The sequence below is a fragment of the Nicotiana attenuata genome, chromosome 8, assembly GCF_001879085.1.
Source record: "Nicotiana attenuata strain UT chromosome 8, NIATTr2, whole genome shotgun sequence".
NCBI classification, from domain to species: Eukaryota; Viridiplantae; Streptophyta; class Magnoliopsida; order Solanales; family Solanaceae; genus Nicotiana; species Nicotiana attenuata.
In genome coordinates this window covers 15,923,888-15,940,489 of record NC_031996.1, presented here as the reverse complement: position 1 = coordinate 15,940,489, position 16,602 = coordinate 15,923,888, and positions in this window count along the sequence as shown.

The following is a 16,602-nucleotide window of genomic DNA, read 5'->3' as shown; positions in this document are numbered from 1 at the left end:
AGTGACACCCTGGTTTTGGGCTAAATTATATTTATTCTTGGAATTGTTATGTTTCAAATAGTTCTTTAACTGTTAAAAGCTTCCGCAAATATTTTCAAACTTACTATTATCGGGTTGATTGTTGAGTTGAGGCTGGCCTAGTTTCACAACATGCGCCATCACGATGGGTCAGGTTTTGGGTCGTGACAAAACCGCGCTTTACCTTAACGTGCCAAATGGCCGTTAAGGTAAAACGCGGTTCATAACCGCATTTTATATAGAATGGTAACTTTTTTTCACCTATAAAGTATTTTGAGTCCAAAAGAACCACATTTTGGTTCCGGACTCTGGATAATAATGAATTTTGAGAGCAGTTACTAATGTTTGTATTAGAACAGGTTGTCTATATTATACCCCTTGAGGTGCGACCTTTCCCTGAATCCTACATAAATGCGGGATACTTTATGCACTGGACTACCCTTTAATGGATTTTGAAACGAACGAGTAGTTCATAGAACATAAGTTCCCTTCATGTCAATGTCACGCATAGTAGAATACAATCATTACTCCAATCCCTCCGTGCCATTATATCTGATGGTGTTTGATTGCGTATGAATTTTAAGAATATAAAATTTTGGTCTAAACTAAGCTATAAATACTTATGTAACTATAAATTTCTCATTATGATTACAATGAAAAGTTTAAAATTTTACAAGAGGCTGCTAAAATCAGAAGAGGTCTTTATTTTTATTTTCTTATCAAGCAGTTGCAATTTAAAAAAATTTGGATTCCCCATGTTATTATTATTCAGATATGAATCCTCATAATCATAAATTGGACTATTACTAGTATTAATATTGTCATAGCATGTCTCTATAAGGTGAGAGTGGAACCTATCCTTTATTTTATCCTTTCCATTCACTCGGATTTCTTCCGTTTTATCGATTTTTTTCGAATCCCACCTTTCTTCCGAAAAAAGGGAAGGAGAAGGATAAGGATCTTCTTCAGTAGATCTCTCTTGTTCCTGTTTAGTCCCCTTCATTTCGGAAGCTGCTTCTATTTCTACATCTTTTTCTTCCTCACTTTCCACCCTTTCTTCTGTTTTTTAGGCTTCTTTTAGTTTCTTAGTAAGAATGGGAGAGGGTATTCTGCCTAAATAGTAGACACAGTTAATAAATAAGAGAATACTAAATATCCGAACCATAGACTTTCTCAATTCTAACACAAGGTACTTATTAGATCCTTTTAAATATAAAAAGGTATCTTTCTATTTTAAACGTACTAAAAAATAAAGTGTCACATAAAATAAGACAAAGGGGTACAATATTGCATTCACTGTGCTCGAGTGGCTTTCAAAGAAAACAACAACATTTGATTTATTATTGTTATATCGGGAGTTACTTCACGTATTTAATTGACGTAAAATGGATAGTGAATTTGTGCCCAACAGCTTGGAGTTAAGACAAGGATTGCACTTTGGACCATCAATGCGATTAGCCGGACTAGTGGCGTAGGCGATGTGTGATGACCCAAAAGGTCATCTTATGTCTTAGTACTCGATCCTGTGTTCTGAGGCCTTCAAAACCTCATTTTATTCCTCCTCAATTTGCGTGCGCAGCCCGGGCGCGTTTCCGGAAAGTCTTTATGCAGAAATTTGAGAAAAATAATAATTTTGCCTTTAAAAGTTGATTTAGTTGACTTCGGTCAAAGTTTTGAGTAAACGGGCGCGGACTCGTATTTTGACAGTCCCGGTGGGTCCGTATTAAAATATGGGACCTAGGCGTATGCTCGGAATAGGATTCGGAGGTCCCGAGCCCGAGTACTGAATTTTTGTTAAAAATTGTAAGTCTGAAAATCTAATGGTTTAAAGAATTTGATTAATGTTTGATCTCGTTGGTATCGGGCTCGTATTTTGGTCCCGGAGCCTGGTACAAGTTCAATATAATATTTAAGTCATGCCTGTGAAATTTGGTGAAAAACGGAGTTGATTTGACGTGATTCGGGCATCCGATTGTGAAAATAGGAATTTCAAAGTGTTCTTAAGAATTTCATTTGATTTGATGCTAAATTCGTAGTTCTAGGTGTTATTTTGGCGATTTGATCGCGCGAGCAAGTTCGTATGATGTGTTAAGACTTGTGTGTATGATTAGTTTGGAGCCCCGAGGGCTCGGGTGAGTTTCGGATAGGCTACGGTGATTTGGACTTAAGAAAATTTGTTGGTATGCTTCAGGTTTGCAGATCTCGCATTTGTGAGGTCTGGCTCGCAAATGCAAGCCTCGCATTTGCGAGCATGGGAGGGGACTGGGTAGCTTCGCATTTGCGAAGAATAGGTCCGCATTTGCGGAAGTCAGGGATTGCATTTGCGACAAGCTATTCGCATTTGCGATGGCTGCAGAAATGCGAGGAGTTCGCATTTGCGATACTTTTCTCGCATTTGCGAGCTTCGCATTCAAGTCGCAAATGCGACATCTGCAATCGATAAGTCTTGACTTAAACGGGATTTTTCATTCATTCTCCCATTTTTCAAAACCAAGAACACAAGAGGTGATTTTTCAAAGACTTTTTCTTCCCCAAATCATAAGTAAGTGATTCTTAACTAGTTTCTTTCAATCTTTTACCTCTTTTTACAAGATTTCAACCTAGAATCTAAGATTTCGTGGTGAAATTGGGAGTTTTTGGGTAAAAGCTAGGGATTTTTAAATTTGGGGATTTAGACCTCAAATTGAGGTCGGATTCCAAAATCAATTGTATATCTGGGCTCGGGGGTGAATGGGTAATCGGGTTTTAGTCCGAATTTCGGGTTTGGACCAAGCGGGCCCAGATGTTGACTTTTATTGATTTTTTTAAAAATGGTCTAAATTGAATTCCTTGCAATCGTGGGTAGTTCCTAAGGCTTAAATTGAATTGTTTGGTTGGTAATTTTCTAGATTCTATTGGTCCGGAGGCTTGTGTGAAGGAAAAACTGATTGAGCTTTGAGTTTGGCCGTGGGAGCGAGGTAAGTGTCGTGGCTAACCTTAGCTTGAGGGATTAGGTGTTATTTGTTTACTTGTTATGTGTTTGGATGTTAGTACTACGTATAGGTGAGGTGACGAGTACCTATACTTTGTTGTCGAGTCATAGCATGTGAGTGAGTCTTATTCTTGAAAATGTGGTACTTTTATCATATTGTTCATGTATAGACTAGCTATTCGATGTGTTCAGCAATTTCTTATCATGTTTTACTGAATTTGGTATTGATTGAGCATTTACTCAAAGTTGAGATTGTATTGTGGAACTAAGTGTTGAAGTAAGACTTGTTGACATTTCTATCTCACTATTATTGTTGTCTCTTGTTTTGGTGAGGTAGAGTGATAAAGCACGAAGGGTAATGCCTTGCACGTTTCTATTATTCATATGGTGAGGTTGAGTGATAAAGCACGAAGGGTGATGCCGTGCACAATTCTATTATTTATATGGTGAGGTTGAGTGATAAATCACGAAGGGTGATGCCGTGCACGTTTCTATTATTTATATGGTGAGGTTGAGTGATAAAGCACGAAGGGTGATGCCGTGTACGTTTCTATTATTGATTTTCTGGTGAGGTTGAGAGTAAAAGCACGAAGGGTGATGTCGTGCATTTTCCGTTTGATGTGTTTACTTGTTATTACCGGTTCAAGGTGTACTAGTTGTTTAAATTCTTCTATTGCTGTAATTCTTTATCTTGCAACCCCCTTAGCATGCTTCCCCTCCCGTTAATTTCTGCTTAGCTTCTATTGGATGTTATTCTGCTAGCATATTGTTTAACTGCACAAGTTTATGTATGTGCCTTGTCCTAGCCTCGTCATTACTTTGCTGAGGTTAGGCTCGGCACTTACCAGTACATGAGGTTGGTTGTACTGGTACTGCACTCTGCACTTTCTGTGTAGATTTCGGTACTAGACCGTATTGACCCGAGTTGAGCTGCTGCCTTCAATCCTACAGGAGACCCGAGGTAGATCGGCCGGCGTTCGCAGACCCTGGAGTCCCTTCCAGTTATTCCAGTTTTATGTTTCTTTTAATTCGAAAACAGTTGTACTTTTTTTCAGCCAGTATTTATAGTGACTCTTAGAAGTTCGTGAATTGTGACACCAGATTCTGGGTAGTTGTGTATATGTACTTGGGTTATTATGAAATTCTGCACTCCTTTAATTTGTTTTTGTTTAATTGTTGTTATTTACTTAATTGTTTAAGGGTTAGCGTATTAAATCTTTAACTGTTGGCTTGCCTAGCATATGAAAAGTTAGGCTCCATCACGGTCCCAACGATGTGAAATCCGGGTCGTGACACAATGTGTTTGCAATGGCCAATGTGTAACTACTAACGAGCCATCTACTATCTTTAGTGATTTTTTTTAATGAAAAAAAATATATTTATCCCTCTCATTTCATTGATTTAAACTTTTAAATCACTTCTGATCTAATAATACTAATTAATTGTGGGGGAAAAACACTATGCGAATACACTTTTAATTGTGTTAGGCTCGAATGATACATAACTTAGGAAGGATGGAAGATGGGGAATGAAGACGATCGTTATGAGACTGATTGAAAATAGTTATAAGCTTCGAGTAGTGTCAACAACAAAAAAAAGACAGTTATTTGTTCAGACAGTTGAGGTATTTATATTTTGTGTTACTTTTATTTAATCCGCTCTGTCCATCTAATTCCTATGGAGTTGACAGAAACAGAAGGAATGGGTAGTGAGATTTGCAGCACAAGATAGTGAAAAGAGGTATAAGTGGGAGTAAGATGAATGCTCACTGAATGGTACAGTGCAATATAATATCCAAAAAAGGCAGAAACTCTTTTTATCTTCACTGATGAAAGTGCGCTCTGTACCAGCGCACCTTGGATGGTCAACTCCCAACCTTCTCCTTCTACAGATTTCTTTGTCTTCTTTTGTCAAACTATCTTTAAGCTTCCAACCCCAGTAGACTCAGAGGCAGATCTAAGATTTTCAGAATATGGCGCATCACTAAATGAAGAAGAAGAAAAAAAGTTTTAAGTGGAAATCAATTTATGTTCATTTGAGTAAATAACTCAATATTCTATCAAGTGCACCATTCAACCTTTTTGAAATATGGGGGTGACAAATACAATTAGACCAATTTTAGAAAATACATACAAAAATACCTAGCGAATATTGGTTAAAGCGCCCCATAATGCGGGCTACCAATTCACCATTGGTGAGACGTGATTGACACTCAACCTTATAATACCCGGTTGAAGGAGAGGTAGAATCAAGATTTTTAAAGGTTATAGGTTGAAGTAGAAGAAGTAGAGCTTTTTGGCTCTACTTCGCGAAGCTACTCTAACGCGAGCTTTTTGGCTCCCTTCGCTTGATCGGGTTAATTTGACTGATGGTCATTCAACTATCTTTTAATTTTACTAAAGTCACTCACCTATTTTTTGTAACTTAAAAGTAACTAAACTTTATCATTGTCACTTAAAAGTCATTTTGACTCAAGCCCCTACCATAAATATGACATGGCATAAAATTTAATGAAAAAATCCAAAAATAAATGCCACATAAGCTTAAATGGACCATACCCACTTTAGATCTATTTCTCCCTTAATGTGATTTAACCCTCGCTTGATCCTTTGCTGCTTCGTTTTGAATTTTGATTCTTTCTGCCAAACTATCCAATTCACGTTTTCTCTTTCTTTTTTTTTCAATTTGTTCTTTTGTCTTCTTTTGCTTCTTTTAATTTTATTTGTTTTCTTTTGTCTTTTGTCTCCAATTGCATGGACATAATCATGAGTCATTTTTGTAGTGCATAAAATACACATAAAATCTTTACTTTGTTTCCAATTATGTCTTCAACGTACCTACACATAAAATAAACATAATTAAGCACAAATATAATATAGTTTAACATTAAAGCACTTAAAATGTAAAATAAATAATACACTAAAAATATATATAATTATAGCCAGACATAAGCTACTTACATAATGTTAAGAAATTAATACTGGTAGAAGGTAATATTCCTAGTACGGCCTCGAGTATCTAATCATCGAAAATGCTGTTTGTTTCGAAGTGGAAACGATTTGTGTTCCTAATAAGATTATTAGTCAAGAAATCACATTTTGAACTGCAGGGAAGAGCTACAGTCAGTAATGAATAGTTGAACATCCTCGTCGAAAAATTAAATTGTTTGTATAGATTAAATTAATTTTATATTTGTATTAGCAAACTTTATGGTTTGCCACTGAACCGCAGTTCACAAAAACGAGTCCCTGTGGTCTATTGTCACTGAAGCAAGTTTGCTGTTCCTACTCTTTGTTGGCTATAACCAAAAAAAAAAAAGGAAAATTACCAGCTATGTCCATTTATAAGTAGTTTATTATAAAAATTGGTCAATTCATAAAATATTACTAATATTAGCCAATTAGCTATTTGTAGCAAAATTAGGTCAATTTTTTTGCTTTCTTTTGAGTGGGTGTTATTAGAATAGATTGGGTACATCTTAAAGAGCTCGAATCTCAGTTTTGAGATGATTTGGTGAAGTTTTGAGGTGATCTGAATTGAAATTCGAAGTAAAAATCGAACATGAAAAAAAATGATATGTGTATCATTTGTGTATCATATATGTATCATATTTTGTATCAATATGTATCACATGTATATCCGTGTATACCTGTGTGTGAGATACATGCGTGATACATATGTCGCAGAAGAACTTTTTTGAACTCGATTTAATTACCAATTTTGATACAAAATCAGTCGAAATCACCTCTAATCTTCCTCAAATTTTGTATATTAACTTATCTATATGTTTTCAATGAATTTCAACTATACCCATTGAAAAGAGTTCCTTTTTTGCTTAGATTTTTGGAATATTGTATTTTTTTGTATTTCATCACCTTATTTCCTACCTCATCCATGAAATTTCCTTTCCGTCTTGCATCTATTGTTGCTAATCACGCTTACAAATATGGAAGGAGATTTTTGCATGTGATTCTTTGAGATAAAGAACCTTATTTATTTAGTTTTTCAAATTTTATATGTGCTTGGCTAGTTTTGGTAAGTTTATGACTAATGGCTAGAGGTTGGTAAGTTGAAACTTATATGGGACATTTGTGTAAGTTTCCCAAAAAAAAAAGAAGAAGATCCCGTTATTCTAAGCCCATACTTTCTTTTTTATTTAAGATCTTTACACAAATAGCCGGTTGGATTTACTATTTATTTTTCTAGCCGATACATAAAGTCTAAATTGATTATTGACAATTTTATATAGGAAAACTTATACAAATGTTCCAAATAAGTCTCAACTTACCGACCTCTAGCCATTAGTCACAGACTTACCAAAAATAGCCAAGCACATATAAAAATTGAAAAACCAAATAAATAAGGTTCTTTCACTCAAAGAATCACATGAAAAGATTACCTTCCATATTTTTAAGCGTGATTAACAACACTAGATGCAAGACGGAAAGGAAATTTCATGGATGAGGTAGCAAATAAGGTAATGAAATACAAAAAAAAAAAATATTTTAAAATCTAAGCAAAAAAGGAACCTTTTCAATGGGTATAGTTGAAATTCATTGAAAACACATAGATAAGTCAATATACAAAATTTGAGGAAGATTGGAGGTGATTTGGACTGATTTTGTATCAAAATTCGTAATTAAATCGAGTTCAAAAAATTCTTTTGCGACACATGTATCAAACATGTATCTCACACACAGGTATACATGGATATACGTGTGATACACAATTGATACAAATATGATATATATGTGATGCACAAATGATACACAATGTGATACTATACACATATCATTTTTTTCATGTTCAGTTTTTACTTCGAATTTTCAATTCAAACCACCTCAAAACTTCACCAAATCATCCCAAAACTAAGATTCAAGCTTCTTAAGATGTACCCAATCTATTCTAATAACACCCACTCAAAGCAAAAAATTTGACTTTTTTTGCGACAAATAGCTAATTGGCTAATATTAGTAATATTTTATGAATTGGCCAATTTTCATAATGAGCTACTTATAAATGGACATATATATATAGAGAGAGAGATATTAAGTGAGCGACTATTTAAATTAAGAGAATTTTACTCAAGTTGATGAAAGTGGGGTCTTAATTTTACTACTATATTATGGGATTCTTAGTAATTAGATTAATTCTTCCTGTTGGTGGACCATGATGGCCCAATATGCTAGCCCAATGTTTTATAACAAGAAAATGATGTGGAAATGATATCAGGTAGTTATTTTTAAGCATGATATTTAAAATATATTCATAGTTTATAATGTATTAAAAATTAGACAACTCGCGCAAACTTCAGGACACGACGTCTTGAAGTTAAACCTCCAGGTTCAAACTTCAGGATATAGTGTCCTAAAGTTCGAAAATTGTGTCTAGAAATTCTTATGTCCTAAATTTCTAATTAGCAACTCAAAAATTTAGGATACAAAAATTCAGAATACTTAGTACTGAAGTTTGGGTGAATTGACTAATCGTTAATATATTGTAAATTGTGAATATATTTGAAATAACAGGCTTAAAAGTGGTTACTGGTGCACTTTGCCCGAAAATGATCCCAAAGTACCATTCAAAATAGGAAATTTTACATGGTACAACTAAATTATATACTATATTTATCATAAATAAATACACTGTAAACTAATTATAATACATAGCTACATATTGAACTTTATAGCAAATACCCTCTCTAAGAGATTTCTAACGCTAAAGTAATTTTTTCCTCTCTTCCTCCTTACCCTAAAGTAACTTTTTCCTCTCTTCCTTCTTTCAACTTCAGCCACCTTCCCTCTCTCTCTCTCTCTCTCTCTCTCTCTCTCTCTCTGGATTACAAGCTCGCCGGAGCCGCGGGCCTAACCCGCCAGAACACTGTCGTCTGACCTTCTTTTTTTATCTCCTTTGTACGCTATATTCTCTCTCCCGCTGTGAAAATTCCTCAATTTAGTACCTCAAATTCCTCAATCAAGATCGGTCTCGTCACTACCTCCGCAGCCGTCGTCGTCTCTGGCTGGGCCTGGAATCCATGACCAACCGATCGGAATTCTTAGATACGAGTGTATTTTCTAAGATCTGAGTGTATTTCTCAAATTGAGTATATTTTGTTTCTTGTGGCCGAATTAAATACAACGAAATATATTTTATGGCCAGATTTTTGTTCGTCTGATCGAAATTTGCTAGATACAATGTGATAGTGTATTCTCAGACCTGGCCGAATTTTCATTTGTCTCTATTTTTTAGTTTTAATACAATGTATACAGTGTTTTGCTTGGCTGGAAACGTCATCTTCGGAGAACTTTCTTCTCTTCTTCGCTATTGAGTCACATACAATGATACAAATATATTATATTCTATATAAATAGACTCAAATTTGAGTGTATTCTGTATTTTTCAATTCAAATATAGTTTATTTTATTATATTTTGTCCTGTATTTATGTTTCCAATGGTTATTTTTTAGGCCGACCCCTGTATTTATTGAACTTTTGTTGCTTGAATACAACCAAATTAAATACAGTAAATTGAATAGAGTATAAAAGCAACTACGAATGAATACAGTGAATTGAATACAATCGAATATCACTATTTTCTGTTGTTTGAATACAGCCGAATTTAATACATTGAAATTGAATGCAATATAAAATAGTTAAAAAAATATAGCCGAATTTAATACAATGTATACAACCAAATTAAATAGAGCGGTATACACCCTATTTCTTGATTTTTTGTTGTTTGAATACAACTGAATTCAATACAGTAAAATTGAATACAATATCAAATATATAGGAACGACTACATCCGAATTGAATATAATATATACAATCAAATTGAATACAACGACATACATTCCATGGCAAGCAATTAGTAGATACGGAATGTAATTAGCTAAATTATACTTACGTCTAATAATAAGTCTCCAACCAATAGTCATTTTTAAAAGTTCCCCTCGAGATACGACTGGCCCATTAATATTTTTTTTATCTCTTTATCCTATGTATGGATAGACGAAAATCAAGAGAAAGGGAAGGAAAAGAAATGGAAAAGAGGCAATCTTAGGGAAAAGTGGAGCTACTTTAGTATTCCTTTCCCTTATATCGTCAGAAGAGAAGAAGATAAGAAGGAAACTAAAAGGGTAAAACGCCAGATTTGTCCCTATACTATTAAAAATTAGTCACGTTTATACTCGTTTCTACTTTCGGTCCAAATATGTACCTGCTGTTAAGAAAGTAGGCAAAAATATCCCCAACCCTAACGGATGTCCACTATGGCAAGGGACCCCTCAATTAAAAGTGCCATGTAATTATCTTTTTCATTATAAATATTTATTCTTTTTCCTTTTCTCTTTTTTATCTGTCGTTTTCCCTACCATCGAAATTCCTCCACTTTCTCTCTCTTGCACTCTACCATCATACCTTAGCAATAAAATTTGCCGGAAAAAATGTGTTGGCGTCGCTGCATAATATTGACATACCTGGGTGTACACATAAACATGACTTCAAGTCTATCTCCACCATAAATACCTCCTAGACCTACACCTTCTCAATACACAGAATTGCCACCTCTTTTTCACCATGTGGCAACACCCCCAAATTTTAGAACTTTTCGCAAACACCATAGCTAGTAAGCTTCAATATAACGCTACAATTTTCACACCAACCTTCATCCGCTAACCAGAAAAAATAATGGTACTACAATTGAGGTATTACAGAGACATTAACCGGATGAAATCACATCATAAAGAAAATGCGAAGAAAAGAAAAAAGGGGGGGGGGGGGTCGGACCACTATAAGAATCAAGGATGAAAGTTGAAGATGATGGTGGTTCCGGCTGTTCTTCAAACTTTGATTCGATCCATCCCGTTATCAGTGACCGAAAAAATTAAATCATGACCTCAAGCTCCTCAATTGACCCAGATATCAGTGACACATCCAATATAAAGTGCAGGTTCGATATTGAGGTTGCGATGAAATTGACACATATGGACTAAAATAGAAAAAAGGGGCTTCAATTTCTGAATGGAATTCACGACTTAGTGAGAAGTGTGGATCGACCTACGTTGAAGAAGCTGTTGCGGTGGTCAGAACATGGATGAAGATGACGTCTATGAATGATAGTGAAGATGAGAACGATAGAAAGAGAGAATTACGTGGCATTTTTTTATATTACGTGGCATTTTTTTATTAGTGGGTTTAGTATTTATTGTTATTATAGATGGAAAGTAAGTAGTGACGTGGAGTCCACCGTGTCATTTTAGTTGCTGAGTCATGGACAGCCGTTAGGGTTGGGGATATTTTTGCCTACTTTCTTAACGGCAGGTATATATTTGGACCGAAAGTAAAAACAGGTATAAACGTGACTAATTTTCGTTAGTATAGGGACAATTTTGGCCTTTTTCCCAAATTAAAATAGGGAAACTTACATAAATGTCCCAAATAAATCTCAACTTACCAACCTCTAGCCATTAGTTATAGACTTACCAAAACTAGCCAACAAAAATTAAAAAACCAAATAATAGGGCTCTTTCTCTCAAAGAATCACATGCAAAAATCACCTTTCATATTTTTAAGCGTGATTAGCAACATTAGATACAAGACGGAAAGGAAATTTCATGGACGGGGTAGCAAATAAGGTGATGAAATACAAAAATCTATACAATATTCTAAAAATCTAAACAAAAAAGGAACTTTTTCAATGGGTATAGTTGAAATTCATTGAAAATATATAGATAAGTCAATATACAAAATTTGAGGAAGATTGGAGGTGATTTGGACTGGTTTTGTATCAAAATTCGTAATTAAATCGAGTTCAAAAAAGTCTTCTGCGACACATGTATCAAACATGTATCACGCATGTATCACACACACAAGTATACATGTGATACACAATTGATACAAATATGATACATATGTGATACACAAATGATACACAGTGTGATACACATATCATTTTTTTTTCATGTTCAGCTTTTACTTCGAATTTTCAATTCAAACCACCTCAAAACTTCACCAAATCATCCCAAAATTGAGATTCAAGCTTCTTAAGTTGTGCCCAATCTATTCTAATAACACCCATTCAAAACAAAACAAAAATTTGATATTTTTTGCTACAAATAGCTAATTGGCTAATTTGGCTAATATTAGTAATATTTTATCAATTGGTCAATTTTTATAATGAGCTACTTATAAATGGACATAGCTGATAATTTCCCATTAAAATATACTTATCCTTTCCCAATCTCTTTTCGAGCAAAAGACGAACAATAAAAGGAATATATTTCCCAAGTATTCTTTTCTTTTTTCTTTTACTTCCCGATCAAATGAAACAAAGGTCATTGAAATAAAAACTCTCGTCGTATATCTTTCGGGAAAAAATCAAAGTAAATCTCAGATTTCTGCCATTGTTCAGCGTCAAAATTATGCTAGAAGGAGATTTAGGGTGTGTTTGGTATGAAGGACGATGTTTTTCTTGGAAAATATTTTTCTGGAAAATGAATGGTGCTATCACTTATTTTCTCATGTTTGGTTGGTGAATGAATTTTTTTTTTCCGGAGAATGTATTCTAGTGTTTGGTTAGAGAGTGGAAAATCTTTTCTTAGGAAAATAATTTTCTCCTCCTCCTTCCAACAATTATATTTTTTTCAAGAATTCAATTATTCTTCTAAAAGGTTCACATAAACCCAAAGGAACTGATATGCTTATTTACTTTTACACAAGAACGTTGAAATTTGAGCTCCATAACTGAAAAGAAAATATATTTTCTTGTTGAAACAAAATGAAAATACTCTTTCTACAACACAAAAAGAAAGTACTCATTTTGTTGAAATGAAAGAAAATATTTCTCTATATCATGAAAAGAAAATACTCATTTTGTTAAAATAAAAAATTAAGTACTCTATCTACAACATGAGAAGAAAGTACTCTAAACAATATTTCTATTATATAACCTCTTGCAATATATAAGATTCAAACTAACAACGATAAACGTCTCACACACAGATAAAAGAGAAGAAATATGAGCAACTCCATAACCATTCCCAATATAGGAGTACTCAAGAAGAAAGTAGACATGAGAAAAACCATCACAAAAGTATCACAGACCATATTAGACAAGCAACAAAATATTTTCCTATAACAATTGCTTCCTATTCTTTTTTTTTCCAACACCATTTGTGTGTTTTAGTGTTGTCGCTTGAATCTTTCCGGGCAAACCTTGCGAGATTCTGATTTTGGCCACGAATGGTTTAGCTGCATATCATGTTGCACCAAATAATCAAAAGTTTCACCTTAGAACTCTTCTTCATAACCTTTCGTTGCCATAATTTCTTTGTACAATCTTGTCACATCTAGTCGACTATCAACTATCTTACAGATTGTCGCTGCCACTTCTCCAAGCTTTGTTGATACATCACCGACCACATCTAGCACATCAGAAGAACGTCTTCGTTAACGACTTGCTTTGACTTGAGAAGTTTCACTTACTACACTCGCACATCTTTTTCCTTAGATGGTCCTTCAATGTCATTATCATTACATTTCTCCGAACTACAATCCAAGCTTATATCATCAAACGACTTAGCACACCCCTAGCTCAATCATTCCCACACACGAGGGACATTTCTTCAAACATTTCAATCTTTTGTTAATGATCTTCTCATGAGTAGGATGAGCCTACAATAAAACGACAAAGCAAAAAGTATAAGAAATGGGACAAGCAAGACAGTAATAGACATCCACCAATATAGCAGCTAATCCAGATATTTTTCAACCAACAACCTTTTAAACCTAACTCTTCAATTATTGCTAATTCATAATCTGCTAATGAAGAAGTACAGAAGCTACATATATCTCAAATAAAAAGGGATCACTTCTCTAATCCAAGAACTTAACCAAATTTGTAAATAAATGGACTACTTCACATGGTAGGGAAAATGTATAAAACCAGAATGACAGAAACCATAAATTTAGAACCCCAAAACTGTTACCTTTAAATATAAACATGAATAGTTGTGCTTTCCGACAAGAGAAATAATTCTTGATACCACTTCGCAAAGGGGCATCACAATCAACTTGGTACGTGATAACAATCAACTCAAACTCCTTTCACTATTATCTACTGTTAATACCATAATATCTCAACAACTTAGTACTTGCTCTTGCACGGACATACTTTTGATCGATCTCAAGAAATTATTTCTTCTAAGAGCAGTACACATTTACAAAATACGGGATGGCTCATTCTTATCTTACCTACACAATGAACATTACTTCCATTCAAAATACTATTCATGTAAAATTCCCTCTCTTGGTCCTTATTGGTATAAGGTGCTATAGGAATGTTACTTTGATTTTATAGGCTAAAATAATTGCAGCCCCAACGGCTAAGACATATATGGCTGTCGCTCCAACCATTGCATCATCTTCGTCGTTCTCAATCCAATCATCTGTTGCAACCTAACTTTAGAACCTCAACTCGTAAAAATAGATAGATAAAAATATTAAAGAGCCTAAAAGAAGTTGAACTTGGAACTAGTAAATCACTCAAACAGCCCAAAGATATAAGAATCTGTAGGTTTCTCGTTTCTAGTATATTGTCCATACAGATCCTTTACTTTCATTGGCGTTTATTTATTAACCAAAGAATTACAACCAACTTAATACACGTCATACAATCCTTTGGAGAAGATTAGGATTAATGTGGGATTAAAGCTGTTACTGAAAAAAAGTACTACAAAATATGAAAAGAGTGAATTAAAGGTATGTAACTTTGTCTCTTCAGGAAAAAAGAAAAAGTACCAAAGCCAATTTGCATTTGTACCATTAGCACAAGCAACAGATGCTAAAAATGGTACTACATATTAGAAACTTTAATCTTTCTATACACTATAGAGCAACTTTTCTTTGTTATTATTAGAAACCATAAAAAGAAAAATGGAGGAATTTTTTTAACTTCGAACATTTACTAAGGTTTACCAGAAGTAGAGAGATCGACAAATCAGAATATAAAAACATAATCAAAGATCACAAAGTATTTAGGAAAATAAAGATGAAACAATAGAAAATGAAAAATGAAAAAAACTGCATTGCAAAGCATCGGGGGCGAGACCCGCGTTTTATTTTAGGAAAATGTTTTCCCTTCAAATTTTAGAGAAAATATTTTTCCCCAATTAAAAAAAAATACGTTGATATGGAAAATATTTCCAAACTATTTATGTCAATCAAACATGAGAAAATAGAAAAATTTCCTCCCTACCAAACACACCCTTATTGAGTTACTGTATACCTTCAAAATCATATCAAACATAAAATCATGTCTTTTTCACAAAAAAAGGTTAATCATACCTCCTGTTTACATCAAATCACAAATTAAGCGAAGACGAGAATACATATAAATTAATCTTAACTAAATCGTAACCGTCTATATAAAATATGTGGCATCAATTCATTACTCTAATGAAAAATTTTATCAGATGTATGTAAGTTTTTTCGTCTTCTCATGAATATTCAAAATGTCAAAGAAATATTATGGGTGTATTTGCTATAACGGAAAATGTTTTCCAAGAAAATGTTTTCTTGGAAAACAAGTAGTAATCTTACTCATTTTTCGGTGTTTGGTACGCAAATTAAGGAAAATAATTTCTCAAGAGTATTCATAAATAATATAGATGCAATAAACATGAAGTCATAATCTTTCGCACCAACAACCTTCCGAATCCACAAATTTCATAAACTTTCGAACCGCTAAACTTTCGAACTCGTAAACTCTATAATTTCTAAACCCGCAAACTTCCAAACACATAAACCTCCAAACTCATAACTTTGGAACTTGTAAAATTTCGAACCTGTAAACTGAAAAATTAAAAAAAAAAAAACAGGAAAAAGCAGAGAATTAAAAATACAAAAAAAAAGTAAAATAAATTTTTTTTGCGGGCGGGGTGGATGGTGCAGAAAAACGAAAAAATAAAATTCAAAAACAAAAATAAAAGTAAAAAAAATAATTCTTTTTAGGGNGGATGGTGCAGAAAAACGAAAAAATAAAATTCAAAAACAAAAATAAAAGTAAAAAAAAATAATTCTTTTTAGGGGGGGGGGGGGATAGAAGGGTGGGTGGCGACGGAAAAGAAAAAAACTGAAATCTGAAAAAAGCCTTTTTGGATAGAGGGGTGGGAGAGGTGGGGTAGGGGAGAGAAGGGAGAGAGGGTTGGGGTTAGATGCGAGGGTAAGTGGAGTTGAAAATATTTTCCTAACTTTTTTTAGGGAAATCATTTTCCTCCATTTTTAGAAAATGTGATATCTAGGAAAACATTTTTCAAACTATTTTATGCAACCATGTCACGACCCAAAATTCACTAAGGGTCATGATGGCGTTGGACACCACTGTCAGCAAGCCAACACCATATAACTAGTAAATTCTCGTTTTAATATTTTCGAAATCATTCCTTTTAAACATTAAACAATAAATAATAAACTTCACTGAAGAAATAATGATGTACTTTTGCAAAATTTATCTACTGAAAAATACTGAAATCAACCCAGAATCCGGTGTCACAAGTGCATGAGCATATTCTAGGAAAAACAGATGTAAATCAATATCTTTCCGGAATATAAAT